The sequence below is a fragment of the Rana temporaria genome, chromosome 5 (genome assembly GCF_905171775.1).
Source record: "Rana temporaria chromosome 5, aRanTem1.1, whole genome shotgun sequence".
Classification (NCBI taxonomy): Eukaryota; Metazoa; Chordata; class Amphibia; order Anura; family Ranidae; genus Rana; species Rana temporaria.
Genome location: NC_053493.1, coordinates 372,732,791 through 372,750,878, shown reverse-complemented (window position 1 = coordinate 372,750,878; position 18,088 = coordinate 372,732,791).

Sequence of the window (18,088 nt, the reverse complement as noted above, 5' to 3'; positions counted from 1 at the left end):
CTGGGTTCGCTCCTGGCTTGAGGTTGGCACTTGCCAAGTGTCCGCCATGTTGTCTTGCACTAGATGACGGAGAAGGGGTGGGGAAAGTACTAGAACGAACATCAGGGGCGGGGAAAACGTGCGGAGCTTCACGCATGCGCAGTGTATAAAGGGATACCGCATGGGTCAAAACGACGTTCAGTGTGTGGAAGAAGGCGGAAGGAACGGACGGACGTATACAACGACGATGCGTAACATGATTTTTGACTTTATTGATCATTGGATGAGTTTGTGGCCTATATATGGTGAGAAAGTTTATTAGTAGAGACTTGACTGACATTAGCTTTTTTGTATTGATTTTGACTTGCAGAAAACATGGAAGCTTTCAAAGAGCATGAAATGAAATTTTTGATTTTTTTTTTACTGAATTTGTGCAGAGATGGAGGGATCTGCCAATATTGTGACAAACAAAAAGCAACCTTAATAAAAACAAAGAGGCCAGGAATCAAGCACTGGAGAGCCTGCTTGTATTTGTACAGACAAAAATCCCCACAGCAACAGTCAAGACTGTGAAAAAAAAATTGCGACCATTAGGGGCACATATCGGACTCAACAAGTGCTAGTCCTGAGCTCAATGAGATCTGGAGCTTCTGCTGATAAAGTATATAGGCCAAACCTCTGGTACTACAGCTAACTCCATTTCCTGGATGACCATCTGTAGTCCAGGGCATCCCTTTCTACCCTTCCCCCCAGAAGGAGCTCCAGCCTTCCCTGCAGCCAACCCTCAAGCATTCCCTGTAGCCAAGAGCAACCAGAGTTCCTGGAGTAGCCTGATTATGACCCATGGAGCCAGGTATTGCAATTTGCTAACGATTTTTTGTAATAAAAGTATAATGATATCAAATTGATGTTACTAGTGCTCAAAATTTAAGGATTGAACAAAAAGTGTTTGACATATCAATAGACAGTAGTGGCCAAACATGGAAAAATACAGGGGTCAGAATGATTGTCTGTAATATATATTAGCATTCAATTTGCATCTGTCATGAGTTGAAAAATGTGTGTGATTTATGAAGACAAAAAATAAACTATGTACCTTTTTTTATACACAGACAGAGCAAAGCCAGGAGGAGGCAGAGCCCACAGGGAGCCAGGAGAAGGCAGGGCCCACAGGGAGCCAGGAGGAGGCAGGGTCCATTGCAAGACAGGAGGAGGCAGAACCCACTGGGAGCCAGGGGGAGGCAGGCCCCAGTGGTAGACAGGAGGCACGGCAGGACACTATCTCGCAGATTCCTCCTCTCCGCACTCCCGCGAAAAGGGCAAGGAGGCTTCTTCAAATGGAGGAGGAGACCCAGGCCCTTATTCGCGAAGCAACTGCGGCCCTCCGAGAGCCCCCCAGCGCAGAAGAGGGTTTTGCAGTGCTCATTGCCAGCAAGCTCCAGAATCTGGAGAGGGGCCAGTGTGTGCGTTGTGAAACCCTCATCTTTAAGGCCATGTTGGGGAAGCTCGATGACAACACCGTCATTGTGCGGATCGCTCCTCCTGTTCTTGCTACCGCTCCTGCTCCTAGTCCTGATCCTGCTCCTGCTCCTCTTCCTGAGCCTGCTCTTGGTCCTGCTCCTGGCACAACCTCGACTCCAGGGACCCAGCCTCCGAGAACTCGGGCTGCAGGGAAGACTGCAGGGAAGACTGGAGGGAAGAGGACAACCAAATCCAGGAAATGAGGAGATATGTGATGCCCCTAATGGTCCCAATTTTTTGGATCACATCCTTGGTAGCATTAAAAAAAAGAAAAGAATGCGCTGCATTACACGATGCAATAATTTACAACATAACGAATGTGCTATCTCCATTACGAACGGTAGTTTTACCAGAACGAGCGCTCCCGTCTCATAACTTGCTTCTGAACATGCAGGGTTTTTCACGTCGTTAAAGCCCACACACGATAATTTTTTACAAAACGAAAAACAACATTGTTTAAAACGTTGTGAAAAAATTGAGCATGTTCGAAAAAAAAATTGCCCGTTTTTCAGAACCCGAAAAATGCTCTGAAGCCTACACACGATCGTTTTAAATTACATTTTTAAAACTGTTGTTTTTTACAACCTGAAAAATTATTGTGTGTACGCAGCATTAGATTCAGGGCCATTCAAATGATATACTTTGTCACAAACATTACCTTTGTTCATGTCTTTCACCGTGTTGTATGGCTGGTATGTTCCTGTGTTTTTAAAAGTGTCTTGTTTACCTGATATTCATTGATGGAAGGATAAAATCTTCTTTCAGTAAATAAACCTATAAACTGTGCGCTAAATAAGATCTTTAGATTTCGCCTGCCTAGTTATTGCAACGTCCATCATTGTGACCTTCTAAGAGGGCTCTTTGTATTGGATTGATGGAAACACCGATAGCCAACTCTACAAATCTTCAATTACATCAGTGACCGTTCTGATTACAGCAACATTCCCCTCCACACAATGGCTCGTATCTACAAGACCGTGTGTTCTTTGTGCCAGGTCCAAATGCAATCTTGGGTTTTAAATTGTAATCGCTGGCCAAGTTTGGATTGATTCTGTCCATTTTTCTGTGGCTTAAAGGAAAGTTCTGAAGAACTCCACAAAACACCAATAGCATTATAACTGGTCACTAATATAATGACTGTTAGGTACTTTATTATTATTAGCAATTTAATTTAAAGCGGAGGTCCACCTACATTTTTTTTTTAAAAGCCAGCTACAAATACTGCAATGGACACTTATCTGTCCAGGGTGCCCGTGATGTTGGCAGCCGAAGCTGAGCAATCACTCACCTCTCGGCTGCCCCCGCCTCCATCCTCGGTGAGGGAATCAGGAAGTGAATCGTTGCGGCTTCACTGTCCGGTTCCCTACTGTGCATGCGCGAGCCACGCTGCATGTCCTCACTGGTCTCCGCTGTTTTCTGGGACCTGTGTGTTTCCCCGAAGACAGCGGGGGGGGGAGTGACTCCCGCGGGAGTCTATTCCCGGAAGTGGGTGCAAATACCTGTATTATACAGGTATCTGCACCCAATTCCCCTCTGAAAGATGTCAAATGTAACACCGGAAGGGGGAGGGTTTTCAGAAAAGCGGAGGTTCACTTTTTGTGTGGACCTCCGCTTTAATAATAATTTGTAAAATAACGTCCAACTTAATTTTCAGCATAAAGCCTAAGTGCAGGCAAAATCACAAACAGAAAAATCAGCACAAGGGACATAACTTCCAGTCAATGAGATGTCCCCCCCCCCCTGCTGCCGTAATCTTGCAGTTAATATAACTAATGCCGCGTACACACGGTCGTTTTTTGTCTTGAAAATGTTCAAAATGCTCTAGCAAAGCGCGGTTACGTACAACACATACGACAGAACTCTGTTCCATTCAAGCTCCCGTCTCATAACTTGCTTCTGAGCATGTGCGGGTTTTAGGCCCCGTACACACGAGGAGACATGTCCGATGAAATCGGTCCGCGCACCGTTTTCATTGGACATGTCTCCTGGGATATTTTGGTCTGATGTGTGTACACACCATCAGACCAAAATCCCAGCGGACAGAGAACGCGGTGACGTGGCGGTGACGATGACGCGGCGACGTGTGCAAACCAGGAAGTTCAATGCTTCCACGCATACGTCGAATCACTTCGACGCATGCGGAGGATTTCGGTCCGATGGTTAGGCGTACTAACCATCGGACATGTCCAACGAACATGTTTCCAGCGGACAAGTTTCTTAGCATGCTTAGAAACTTTTGTCCGCTGGAAACCTGTCCGCTAGGCCGTACACACGGTCGGACATGTCCGCGGAAACTGGTCTGCGGACAAGTTTCAGCGGACATGTCTCCTTGTGTGTACGGGGCCTAAAACGTTGTTTAAAACGTTGTTTTAGCCCACACACGATCATTTTTTATGACACAAAAAACGACATTTTGAAAAACGACATAAAAAATTGAAGCACGTTCGAATTTTTTTTTGGGTCGTTTTTTAGAAGACAAAAAACGATGTGAAGCCCACACGCGATCATTTTAAATGACGTTTTTAAAAACGTTGTTTTATTTCATCACAAAAAACGACCGTGTGTCACAGGCTCTAACGAACAGTAACCAACTAGCCCGCCCTTTCTGTCAGTTCCACCAATCATAGAAGCCATACTACAACTTCTATGAATGAAACACAATCTATGAATGGAACCATAAGTCATACACCCATCTTGCATTTTTAGATTGTGTTCCGTACATAGATTTAATAGTACAGCCTAAATGAATGGAGTAGCTGGTCGGAAAGAAACGGCATAGTGGAACTCTCTTGATGGGAGCCTCTGACAGCCCGTTAGCTGTAATAATCCTCACCACACTGGAAGACTGGAGCAGTGAGGGTGGAAGGTGCAGGTCACGGCAATATACGGCTTTAGGTGTATTTTATGAGCAGCTTTTCTCCTGCCAAGAGTTCTAGCATTTAAAGCAAAGCAAATGTCCTGTATGCAAGGGACATTGAGAGCTCATTCACACCATGTCAGTTGAGCTACACTGATCTGCATAGGACAACACAGGCTCATTTTTACCCAATGCACTACACCTCACTGCATATCACCACATTGTCACATGTTTAACCACTTAAGCCCTGGACCATTTGTCTGGCCAAAGAACAGAGCACTTTTTGCGATTCGGCACTGAGTCGCTTTAACTAACAATTGCGCAGTCGTGCGACGTGGCTCTCAAACAAAATTTACGTCCTATTTTTCCCACAAATAGAGCTTTCTTTTGGTAGTATTTGATCACCTCTGCGGTTTTTATTTTTTGCGCTATAAATCAAAATAGAGGGACAATTTTGAAAAAAAAAGCAATATTTTTACATCTTGCTATAATAAATATGCCCAAAAAATCTATAATAAAAAATAAAAATCCTCAGTTTAGGCCGATACGTATTCTTCTACATATTTTTGGTAAAAAGTTGATTGGTTTGCGCAAAAGTAGGGCCAGATTCAGAAAGATCAGCGGATCTTTCTGCTGGCGTAACGTATCGCATTTACGTTACGCCGCCGCAAGTTTTTCAGGCAAGTACTGTATTCACAAAGCACTTGCCTGTAAAGTTGCGGCGGCGTAGCATAAATTACCCGGCGGAATTCAAATTCGGCGGGTAGGGGACGTGTATCGTTTAAATGATGCATGTCCCCGCGCCGAACAAGCTGCGCATGCGCCGTGACTGAATCCCAGTGCGCATGCTCCAAATGACGTCGGCAACTCGTCCTGCTTTCGACGTGAACGTAAATTACGTCCAGCCGCATTCGCGAACGACTTACGCAAACGACGTAAACATTTTAAAACTCGGCGCGGGAACGACGGCCATACTTAACATTAGCTACCCCTCATATAGCAGGGGTAACTATACGGCGGAAAAAGCCGAACGCAAACGACGTAAAAAAAAAACGTCGGGGCGGTCGTTCGTTTCTGAATCGGCGTAACTCCTCATTTGGATATTCCTCACGTAATAATACGGAAGCGCCACCTAGCGGCCGGCCTGGAATTGCAGCCTAAGATCCAACGGTGTAAGTCACTTACACCTGTCGGATCTTAGGGATATCTATGCGTAACCGGATTCTATGAATCAAGCGCATAGATACGACGGCCGGACTCAGAGATACGATGGCGTATCAGGAGAAACGCCGTCGTATCTCCTTTCTGAATCCGGGCCACTGTGTCTACAAAATAGGGAATAGTTTTATGGCATTTTTATTAATATTTTTTTTTACTAGAAATTTTTATCGCGACTGCAACATTATGGCGGGCACATCAGATATTTTTAGCGCTATTTTGGGACCATTCACATTTATACAGCGATCAGTGCTATAAAAATGCACTGTTTACTGTATAAATGTGAATTGCACTGAAGGGGTTAACCACTAGGGGGCTCGGAAAGGGGTTAAGTGTGTCCTAGGGAGTGATTCTAACTGTTAGGGGGCGTGGCTACGAGTGACACATCACTGATCACTGCTCCAGATGTGAGGGAGCAGACATCAGTGACATGTCACTAGGCAGAACGGGGAGATGCTCTGTTTACACTGGCATCTCCCCGTTCTTCAGCTCTGTGCCATGATCGCGGGACGCTGGCAGACATCGAGTGAATGAATGAATGAATGAAAAACTTATATAGCGCGGCACATGCGAACTGAATCGCCTCTGGGCGCTTGTTGTTTGTGTCCCATGCCTTTCAGAAAAGCAGGGTTTTGATCTGCCTTCTGAAAGACAGGTGGTTTTGCTCCAACCGAATGCTGGTTGGTAAAGCATTCCAAAGCCTGGGGCCCTGGAAAGCAAACCTTCTTTCTCCTTTGGACTTGTATTTGGTTTTAGGAACCTTGACCAGATTTTGGTCGGTGGATCGCAGAATGCGGTTGCAATTGTGCGGTTCGATCTTATCGCATAGATATCTAGGAGCCTTCCCATGGATGCACTTATGTGTCAGGCAGAGTGCTTTGAATGCAATTCTGTCTTTCACTGGCAACCAGTGAAGGGATCTCAGTGAAGGTGAGATTGATTCCCAAGATTTTTTCCCAGTCACCAGTCTAGCGGCCGTATTCTGTACGACTTGAAGACGAGCGATTTGGTACTTGGGTAGCCCGAGGTAAAGGGCATTTGCATAGTCCAGTCTGGAATTCACGATAGTTCCCACCACGACTGCTACGTCTTCTTTGGGGATAAATGGAATCAGTCTGCGTAGTAGGCGCATCAAATGGTGCGCCCCGCTGACTACTGACCCTATTTGTGCGTCCATTGTCATGAAGGTGTCAAACGTGACTCCCAGACTTTTGACTTTGGAGCTAGGGGAGATGATTTGTCCCAGAATGGGCGATGGTGTCCAGTTTGTTGTCGGTGGTTTCTTCCGGCTGGCATCGAAGATAAAGAGTTCTGTTTTAGCACTATTGAGTTTGAGATAACTCTTAGTCATCCAGTTTTCTATTGAAGAGAGACATTTCTCTAATCTGAGATGATGATCCTTTTTATGGCAGATGCGAAAATACAACTGCGTGTCGTCTGCATAAGAGTGATAAAGTAGTTCATGGCTACTGATAATATCAAAGAGAGGACGAAGATAGATATTAAACAGCACTGGTGACAGGGGGGATCCTTGGGGGACCCCACATGGCACCGTGCGTTTTTCTGACATGAAGGATCCCAGTTTCACTGTTTGTGATCGGTTTCCAAGAAAAGAGGAGAACCATGGTAAGGCATCTTCTGAGACTCCGGCGACTTCTGTTAGTCGTCTCAGTAGCAATTTATGGTCTACTGTGTCAAAAGCTGCGCTTAGGTCCAGCAGAACCAGGAGACAGGATTCTCCTTCGTCTGCGGCCTCGAGCGCATCGTCCCATATTTTCAGTAAGGCCGTTTCTGTCCCGTGTCCGGGACGGAACCCGGATTGAAATGGATCGAGTAGGTTGTGGGTGTCCAGATGCTGTTGCAGCTGATTTACCACCACTTTCTCCATTATCTTGGACAGAGCATTTAGACCTGTTATGGGACGGCGGTGAGTTGGGTCCATAGGATCCAAGTTAGGTTTTTTCAAGATCGGCAGGATTGTGCCCTCTTTCAGCAGGGAAGGCACTATGCCTTCCTTAAATGATTGATTTATAAGCTGCGTGATCGGAGGCGCCAGGATGTCGGCACATTCCTTCAGTAGCTTAGTGGGAATGATGTCATTCGGTGCTGTGCTGTTGCGCAGCACACCAATGAATTTTTTTGTTGTATCGATGGAGATGGGTTCCAAAGTGAACTTAGTTGATTGTAGAGTCCGCGGGTTCCGCGAGCACGGTCACAGAGCTTGTGGCAGGCGCACAGCGGCAAATTCAAGCTGACGTAAATATATGTTGATTTGCCTGTCGGTGCCATTCTGCCGACATATATGTACAGGAGCCGGTCCTTTACTGGTTAAGGCACTGCAGTACATAGGGTTGAATGAAGTGTCATTTTGTGACACTTCGATAAAGTAAAAAAAAAGTGAATAGTGTGATACATTGTAACATTGCATCACACCATGCCTTGTAGGGCTTCAACCTGTCTGGGATTAACCCATACAGTCCAAGTTTTTAATCATGTGTCCGGGTTTCAGTCCTCCTGAAACCCGGACACATTATTCAAGCAAAAATGTGGCTCAGAACAGGGCCTGACAGGAGGGTGCACCAAATTACTGTTCTCTTTGGAGTGCCCAAAGGTGTGCCAGGTCTGGTACAATCCTATATTGTAAACTAATAAAAATTAAAAAAACTTTTGCTGTGCTAAAGTGTTCGGGTTGGGCTTGAAGAAAAAGTGGCAACCATAATGCCTCGCTGAACCTACACAATGTACACCAACATGCACATGTTTTAGCACATCCGTTGATCTGCCTAGGTCATTACAAGCTCTGGTGTGCACCGCATGTCACTAGATCTAGTTAAATGAAGTGTAATTTGGTGATGCCAGTGCCAGGTGGTCGATCTTCTGTAGTTAGAATGCAACTGGCCAGCTGCTCAGCGTAAGAACCAGAAGCTAGTGGAGATCACTGAAGTGTCGATTGCAGCTTCCAGAGGCATCAGTCAGGTATGGTATTTACATACAGATAGTTACATTGGTCCAATCTGGACACATGTATTTTTTTTTAAATATCCACATCTGGAATTCTTCTTTACAAAAACAACAAAAGGGAACAGTACAATGCATTGTAACTGTGCACTATAATAAAAAATTAAAATAAATCCACGCAAAAGATAAAAAACTACAAAATGAAGCAGCCACCAAATAATTGTGAAATAAATCGCTAAATAGGAAATATATCAAATCGCAGAACTACATATACAAAAAATTGTTAAATTATAAAGCAATTAAAGTGCAATAAAGTTAATACAACAAATGAATAAAGTTCTTGCACAACAAAGTCCATAAATTAATTCAGAAATATTGTGATTAGTAAGTGAAAGTCCATTCATTTGAATAAGATTCATTTGATAAAAGTGTTACCCCCCCATGTGTCACCACTAGGGATGAGCCGAACACCCCCCCGTTCGGTTCGCACCAGAACCTTCGAATGGACCGACCGTTCGCGCGAACATTTAGAACCCCATTGACGTCTATGGGACTCAAACGTTCGAATTCAAAAGTGCTAATTTTAAAGCCTAATATGCAAGTTATTGTTGTAAAACATCTTTGAGAACCCGGGTCTTGCCCCAGGGAACATATATCAATGGAAAAACAGTTTTAAAAACGGTCGTTTTTTCTAGAGCAGTGATTTTAATGATGCTTAAAGTGAAAAAAAAATCCTTTAACCACTTGAGATCCGCGCTATAGACGAAATACGTCCGCAGCGCGGCTCTCAAGTGCCAAGTGGCCGTTTAAAAACGGCCTTTATGTGCATTACCCGCGCGCGCCACTGGGTGGCGCGCGGCGGGTAAAAACTGTCCCGACGCATCGCCGAAGACCCGATGCGTGTACCTGGCGGCCGCGATGTCCGCCGGGTACACGCGATCGTCGGTGACACGGCAGGTGACAGCAGGAACGTGGAGCTCTGTGTGTAAACACAGAGCTCCACGTGCTGTGAGAGGAGAGGAGACCGATCTGTGTCTCTTGTACATAGGGACACAGCATCGGTCCCCTCCCCCAGTCACCCCCCTCCCCCCACACAGTTATAACACACCCAGGCTACACAGTTAACCCCTTCCTCACCCCCTAGTGTTAACCCCTTCACTGCCAGTCACATTTATACAGTAATTAGTGCATTTTTATATCACTGATCGCCGTATAAATGTGAATGGCGCCAAATTTGTGTCAAAAGTGTCCGATACGTCCGCCGCAATATCCCAGTCCCAATAAAAATCGCAGATCGCCGCCATTACTAGTAAAAAAAAAAATAATAAAAAAAATCATAATTCTGTTCCCCATTTTGTAGGCGCTATAACTTTTGCGCAAACCAGTCGCTTATTGTGTTTTTTTTTTTTTTTTTACAAAAATACGTCGAAAAATACGTATCGGCCTTAACTGAGAAAAAAAATAGTTTTTTAAAAAAAAATTGGGATATTTATTATAGCAACAAGTAAAAAAAATATATATTTTTTTTAAATTGTTGCTCTTTTTTTGTTTATAGCGCAAAAAATAAAAACCGCAGAGGTGATCAAATACCACCAAAAGAAAGCTCTATTTGTGGGGAAAAAAGGACGCCAATTTTGTTTGGGAGCCACGTCGCACGACCGCGCAATTGTCAGTTAAAGCGACGCAGTGCCGGACGCTGAGATTTCGCCTGGGAACGAAGGGGGTTTATGTGCCCAGTAAGCAAGTGGTTAAATATCGTACCTGCTGGGTGTCTATAGTATGCCTGTGAAGTGGCACGCGTTTAGAACTGTCCCTGCACAAAATTAGATTACTATAAGAAAAAAGTCATTTAAAACTGCTTGCGACTTTAATGTAATGTCTGGTCCCTGCAATATGGATGAAAATCATTGAGTAAAATAGCACAGACACAGAGAGTACACACACCACGTAGCTTTAGGTGCACACTGCAGAGGACACGGGCAGTACACACCACGTAGCTTTAGGTGCACACTGCAGAGGACACAGGCAGTACACACCATGTAGCTTTAGGTGCATACTGCAGAGGACACACCACGTAGCTTTAGGTGCACACTTCAGAGGACACATACAGTACACCACTTGAGAATACTGCAGCTAGCACAATCATCTGCCTGCCAGTAAATTAGGAAGTGCTTATCTAGCTAAACTATACAGTGTATAAATTCATATACAATACCTGGGATGCATATATATCCTCTACACACTGTAACTTTAACTGACTAGCCTGCCTGCCTGCCTGCTCTATCTACCTACTAAAAATTACACTCTCTCTCTCTGTCTTCTCTCTTTTAACCACCGCAAGACACTACACAAGGCCGACCTGCAGACGACCTTTTATAGTGTGGGGTGTGTACTAAAACCCCTGAGCCATAATTGGCCAAAGCCACCCTGGCTTTGGCCAATTATGGCTCTCCGTTTTTTGCAAGCTGTGATTGGCCAAGCATGCGGGTCATAGGGCATGCTTGGCCAATAATCAGGCAGCAATGCACTGCGATGCTGCAGTGAATTATGGGCCGTGAAACGCAACTCGAATTTGGCGCGAACGGCCCAAAACTTTCGTAATTCGACGAACGATCGAACATACGATGTTCTAGTCGAACATGAGTTCGACTCGAATACGAAGCTCATCCTTAGTCACCACTCAGGGAGGCTTCTTACCAGATACCATGGACCATTATATTCAAAATGATCAGACAGCGCTCAAGTAACCTACACCACCTGGCAGAGGCGTAACTAGAACCTTCAGGGCCCCGGTGCAAGAAACCATGAAGGGCTTCCCTGACCCTCCCTTTCCATCCAAGCCTCAAGCTTCCAGTTCTGGGAGGGAGACATCCACCCAGAGCCCTGCCTCCCATGTGCCCCCTGGTGCAAGCATCACGCACGCTCTGTGACTGCTGTGTCCTTTGGACATAGCTGATCACAGACCATGGTAAAGGGCCAATCACAGTGGCCCTTTACCATGTGATCAGCTAATCACATGGAAACAGACTTGCCGTTAACCAGCAGTCCTTTTCTCCCATGCCATGTCTATGTAAGGAAAAGAGAGCCGTTAGCTGGCAAGATTGTCAGTACATTGTTTACACTGAAAATCAGTGCCCTGATAATCAGTGCTGCCCCATCAGTGCCACCTATGAATGCCATCTCATCAAAGCCCATCAGTGTCATCTATCAGTGCCGCTTATCAGTGCCTCCTCGGCAGGACTCTGAGCTGAGAGTATCTCTTTCATACAGTCCAGAGCCTGCACTGACAGTTCCCGCTCATTCCTCCCTCACACAAATGGGAAAGAAGAGAGCCAATCTGCTCCTTCTCCTTTGGCTCTTCTTCTCTTGTGTGCACTGCGCAAAGTATGAAACCAAGCAGCTGAATTTGATTATTCACTCGCTGGGCTTCACACTTCAGTGGTGCACACATGGAGAGAGGATCCAGAGTAGAAGGAGCAGATCGGCTCTCTCCTCACCCATCTAAGAGGAAGAAGGGAGGGGAACTGTCAGTGCAGGCTCTGGGCTGTATGAGAGAGACACTCTCAGCTCAGACCCCTGCTGAAGCAACCTCGCTGGGGCACCCTGACAGTGGCAGAACGCCAGGGCCATTGCCACCTGGTGTCCCGATCTCTAACTCGTTCTCCACTGGGATCCCCTCATCTACCATACAATGCCACCTGTTTCTCCCTTAGTGAATTTGGTGATGCCAAAAATACAGACACTCTCAGACAGATGACGAATTCTACAAGGGGTATCAGGATCACCCTCTTCCCCCTTTATTGCCATTCCTACTCCTTTGATGGGAATTTACTATGCAGGTTTGGAAAACTGGTGTCCACAGGATACTACATGGAGACTGGGTGGTGATTAAAAGACATGTCAGGAAATTGAAGGTGCCCATTTATGATTGCCCATTCCTGCTGACCAATGCCCAGTGGTGGCCACTCCATTAGGGGCGCAGGGGCGCCGCCCCCCCTAATAAATGCGCCCGGCCCCTAATCTCCATGCAGGAGTTGTGTGACATTAGTGAATCAATATTTGCTAATGTATTCCTACTTCTCCTCCTTACCAATCAGAAAGCCGGACAAAGTTGGACATATATACACTTAAAATTTTCTTCCACTAAAGACCATTGTAATATGTATGGAGGCAATTGTGAACAGTAAGGTTTTTCTTTCTTAGGCAGATGTTATCTTGCAGAAATTGCTTTTAGGTATCATAATTTATTTGTAGACGAGCTAAAATTACTCTTTCATGGTACACTAGCCTGCTGAAACATTTTGTGAATAGATCATCCAATTAGTTTACAGCTCACATTTTCCACCACTGGGTGGAAGCAAAGCTCCAGGAAACTTTGTCCTCACTAATGAGAAGTTGGCGATTACACTGGTGCATATGCCATCATGATTCATGTTAACTTTTATTTTAGAATCTTTCCTTTGTGTGGTATGAAAGTGCCTGATAAGACTGTCTAATTGCACAACAAATCATTAAATGAAACACTGGCACAAAATCCTCCTATGTGTAATGTGAATATGAACTGAAGACTTAAAAGGGCCAAGAATCCTGAAATACAAGCTCTTTACGTTAAGATTTTTGTCATCTCTAAAAGTGCACCTGTCATCAAAGTTCACACAATATGTAAACCAATATGTTACATATCCGCATTAATAAATCAAATTGTTATTTTAAATGAATATATCTTTTGTTTAAAAAAGCATTGCAGGTCACCTGGTGCCTTTCTGCCAGTCATTAAGACCCAATTTCCCCTACCCCCCGGACTTCCTCCAACAAAGTACATTTTTCTTAGAATCACAATAGCATTTTTTAATTAGTAATTCAGTATATACTGTAATATAAATATATATATATATATATATATATATATATATATATATATATATATATATACATATATATATATATATATATATACATACACAAAGTTGTGTTTAAAAGTTTACATACCCTGGCAGAATTTATGATTTCTTGGCCATTTTTCAGAGCATATGAATGATAACACAAAAACATTTCTTTCACTCATGGTTAGTGTTTGGCTGAAGCCATTTATTATCAATCAACTGTGTGATCAGAGGGGCTCAGGAGGTGGGCCCTGAGGAGGGACTACTTTTCCATTTTCGGGCGGAGGTACACAAACCTCTAGAGTTCCGGCCACTCTTCCCTGTATCTGTACAGTGATTTAACTGCTCCGCTCTTTCGAGGACTGATATGAGCCAGCTGACAGGGAGGGAACGGAAAAATGAATCTTGGCGGCGGCGTATGGGCAGCACATAGTGAGTGAAGTGTTCATGTAATCTTAGCAGAATCGTCCATAGCGTCACAGTGCTTTATGATAATCATTCACACAGCACACAAGGTGCTCCATGGCTCTATCACAGTTTGTCACATGGCTGTTGTCTGCTGACTTTGTTACTTTATGGGCGTACTGTGTGTTACTGATTGTAGCACAGCACAGCCATAGCACACAACACAACAGCATGTGGTAAACTGTGAGAGCCATGGAGCACCTTGTGTGCTGAGTGAATGATTATCCTAATGCTATAAGGTAGGGTGACCAGACATCCCCGGTTTCAGGGGACAGTCCCCTCATTGAGGACACTGTCCCCAGACCAAGTCTGTCCCTGGTTTTGTCCCCAGATTGGATTTAATAGGGAGCAGGGGCAATTTCAAAGACAATCAGTGCAGAATTAAAATAAAAAAAATTGAATTACACACCCCCGCTCCGCCGTGCCTACTAGCATAGGGGGGTTGTATGTTTCCCATTATCTGTGCCCCTTTCTGATGATGATGTGCTAGTCGGAGCGGAGGGAATATTTCTTCAGTTTCGAGCGCTTGCTTATTCAGCTTCGCTCGCATGTTCTTCTGCCTTGGCTCAAATCCTAGCCAGCCACCGGCCTATCTCCTTGCCTTCTCTGGCGGAGTGATCTTCCTCCGCTCCCCATCCAATAGTAGCCAGGGGCCCGAAGAGTAAGACTTGACAGGCTGTGAGGCGGGCGGTGGCGGGCAGAGAGTCGCTGATTGTTGCCATTACTAGTAAAGAAAAAATATGTCCCCGGATTTCATTTAAAAAATCTGGTCACCTTACTATAAGGCCTCGCGCACACCGAAAGTTTAAAGAACGCCCCTCCTCTTGGCAGTAGCCTTTTGCCAGAAAAAAACACCTGACGCTTGTAAAAATGTCTAACACCTGTACAAGCGTTTAGGGTGATTTACAGGCATCAAGCACTTGGGCGTTCATTTCATTGGCCAGAACAAAAGGGGCTTTTAAACAAAAGGGGCTTTATGGTGACTTAAAATTTTTATGTATTTTATTTTGTGCTCCCCAAACATTATATCTTTTTTTAAAGCAGAGGCCCTAGACAAAAAATTGGTGGGTGTTTACATTTTTTATGTCACATGGTATTCGTGCAGCGGTTTTTCAAATGCAATTTGTTTTGGAAAATAAAATAACACAATACATAATACATGACCCAATTTTTTTGTAAAATATAAAAAAAAGATAATGTTATGCAGAGTAAATACATTTCAAATATGTCATGCTTTAAACTAGCACACGCGCATACACCGGCAACAAACTATGTACATTTTAGTATTCATATGCAACACTTTTAAAGCCTTTACAGGTTACCACTTTAGATTTACAGAGGAGGATTGGTGCTAGAATTACTGCCCATGAATTACTGTTTATGGTGATATCTCACATGTGTGTGAGAACCGCTGTTTGTGTGTGTGTGTGGGCCTGACGCGTGCGTTCACCTTTGCACACAAGCTTGGGGGGATGGGGGTGATTTAAAGACATTATGTAGCGGCCTGTTCCTGTTGGGCAGGCGCTTTTTTAAATTTAGGGGGAAGTCTGAGAGTTAGTTGACTCAGACGTGTCTGATTCTGAGCAAATTTGTCTTCTGTTCCAGCCATGGCTGTGCTGTGAGTGACCACTATTGTTTGCCTGGGGTGTAGTTGCTACTCCAGGCCAAGGGTGGCAGCAGCTAGGTCAGGGTGATTTGGGTATTTCCCCTCGGCAGCCAATCAGTGGGGGTTGATCCTCCCACTGTGCTTGCTGGGGAGGGGTACTTAAGGGACAGACGTCACTGGTCTGGGGTCGTCGCCGATCCTGAGTCTGTCGTCCCATCCCCCCGTGTGTGGCCCTCCTGGCTGGGGGTATGTGTTCCTGTAATCCTGGCTTCGGATCATGTCGGTCCAGGGGTTGTGATCTTCTGAGTAGGCCAGTAAGCAGATTGGGTCTACGTTCTTGAGGGTGATCCTGTGCTGTCCGTCCTGAGGGAGGAAGCCGCTTGATGAAGGAGAGGACCGAGCATGAGGCTGGTGTCTCAAGAGGGGCCTTGAACTTCATCAAAGGATTTACCGTTTACTGAAGGCTTGATGATGATCGTCTGTCAGTTTCAAGTTCTACAAGAAGTTAATCTGGAGAAGATCCGGGTGCTGAATCCTGTGCTACAGGGATACCGGACCAAAAAGTATCTCCATCTGTGGGAAAGTCTGTGGCAGAGACTGTACCATGTTCCATTCGACATTCTGGCTGCTAGGTTAGTGAGAGAAACCTATCCGGTGCGCAATACCCACTCTGGCTAGAGTGGCGATGAAAGCTGTGTCGCAGGAAGCAGTGCTTCCCAAATTAAATACCGCACCTGAACCTATTTACTTGTTACCCGTCCACCCTTTCAACCCTTTCAACCACTTTTATTTATTCTTCTACCAAGTTCAGCAAATAAATCTTTAAAAAGGAAGTGTAAAGTGTGGACATTAAACTTTCTCTACTCTCATCCATTATCCTGGACAACGAGGAAATAGAGGTAACATGCCGCCCGAAAATATCCAGCAGCTCCTTCGGGGGTAGTGCTACAATTATATATATATATATATATATATATATATATATATATTGGGGCAGATCTACTGATACGCGGCGTAATTTCAAATTTCCCGCGTCGTATCTTTGTTTTGAATCCTCAAAACAAGATACGACGGCATCTGGGTTAGATCCGACAGGCGTACGTCTTCGTACGCCTTCGGATCTTAGATGCAATTCTTCGGCGTCCGCTGGGTGGCGTTCCCGTCGTATTCCGCATTGAGTATGCAAATTAGCTATTTCCAACGATCCACGAACGTACGAGCGGGCGTCGCATTCTTTTACGTCGTTTCCGTTCGGCTTTTTTCGGCGTATAGTTAAAGCTGCTATCTGGTGGCGTACGTAATGTTTAGTATGGCCGTCGTTCCCGCGTCGAATTTTAAATTTTTTATTTCGTTTGCGTAAGTCGTCCGTGAATGGGGCTGGACGCCATTTACGTTCATGTCAAAACCAATGACGTCCTTGCGATGTCATTTAGCGCAGTGCACGGCGGGAAATTTAGGGACGGCGCATGCGCAGTTCGTTCGGCGCGGGGACGCGCTTCATTTAAATGAAACACGCCTCATTCTCGCCGCATTTGAATTCCGCGCCGTTACGCCGCGAGAGATACACTACGCCGCCGTAACTTACGGCGCAAATTCTTTCTGGATTCGAACCAAAGCCAGGTAAGTTACGGCGGCGTAGCGTATCTCAGATACGCTGCGCCGGTGCAGATCTATGTGGATCTGCCCCATAGTATATATTTAAACACACACACATATATATATATATATATATATTTATATATTTATACTTCCACTGTGTATGCTGTTATTTCTCAGTGCTGTGTTTATCAGGTTAGCTTGATTCAGTATGATTGAAGTCTAGGTTGACTGCCATATCATAGCCTTGTATTGACATCAATTACTTTAATGCAATTTACTGGATCCTTTACCTGTTTGTTGATGCTGGTGTGCTGACATTTACATCGCTTCTTGCCAATATACTTACTTTATTTACAATCTACTAGCCTGGTATTTATTTTCTATATATCACTAGTTGTGGATAGCATTCTAATACCGGAGCTAATATAGGTCCTTGTAGCACAATATTATATAACCATGTGTGTCAGACCTATTTTGACAGATAGAGCTTAATTTTGGTGTTATTTAGTCACCACTGAGTTTTTTTTTACTATACAATTAGAAAAGATACAAAAAAGAGAGAAAAAATGGTTTCCTTTAGATTCTGTTATAAAACGTTACAAATAAATATCAATATATTTATTCATAAATTAAGACCAAATGTATACTGCTAAATTCTTTTGGTTAAAAAAAAAATAAAAAAAAATCCAAACAAATATATAACAGTGTATACAAACAGTGTATAACAGTGGTGACCCGTCCATTAGGGGCACCACCCCCTCCCCTATCCATGTGTTCGGCCCCCTGATCTACATACAGGGTGCCGGACTATGGATTCCAATGGGGGGGGGGGTTTAAAGCACGTGATTAGAGCCAGAGGCTTCAAAAAAGTTTCCTGATGGGCCAAAACGTCAGGCGATTCTAATGCACGCCTAGCGCCTAGGAGGAGGAGAGAGGAGACGCACGGTGAAAGCCGCGTGCTGGAGATGAGGTAACCGGAGCTGCTGCCCGTCACCCACCACC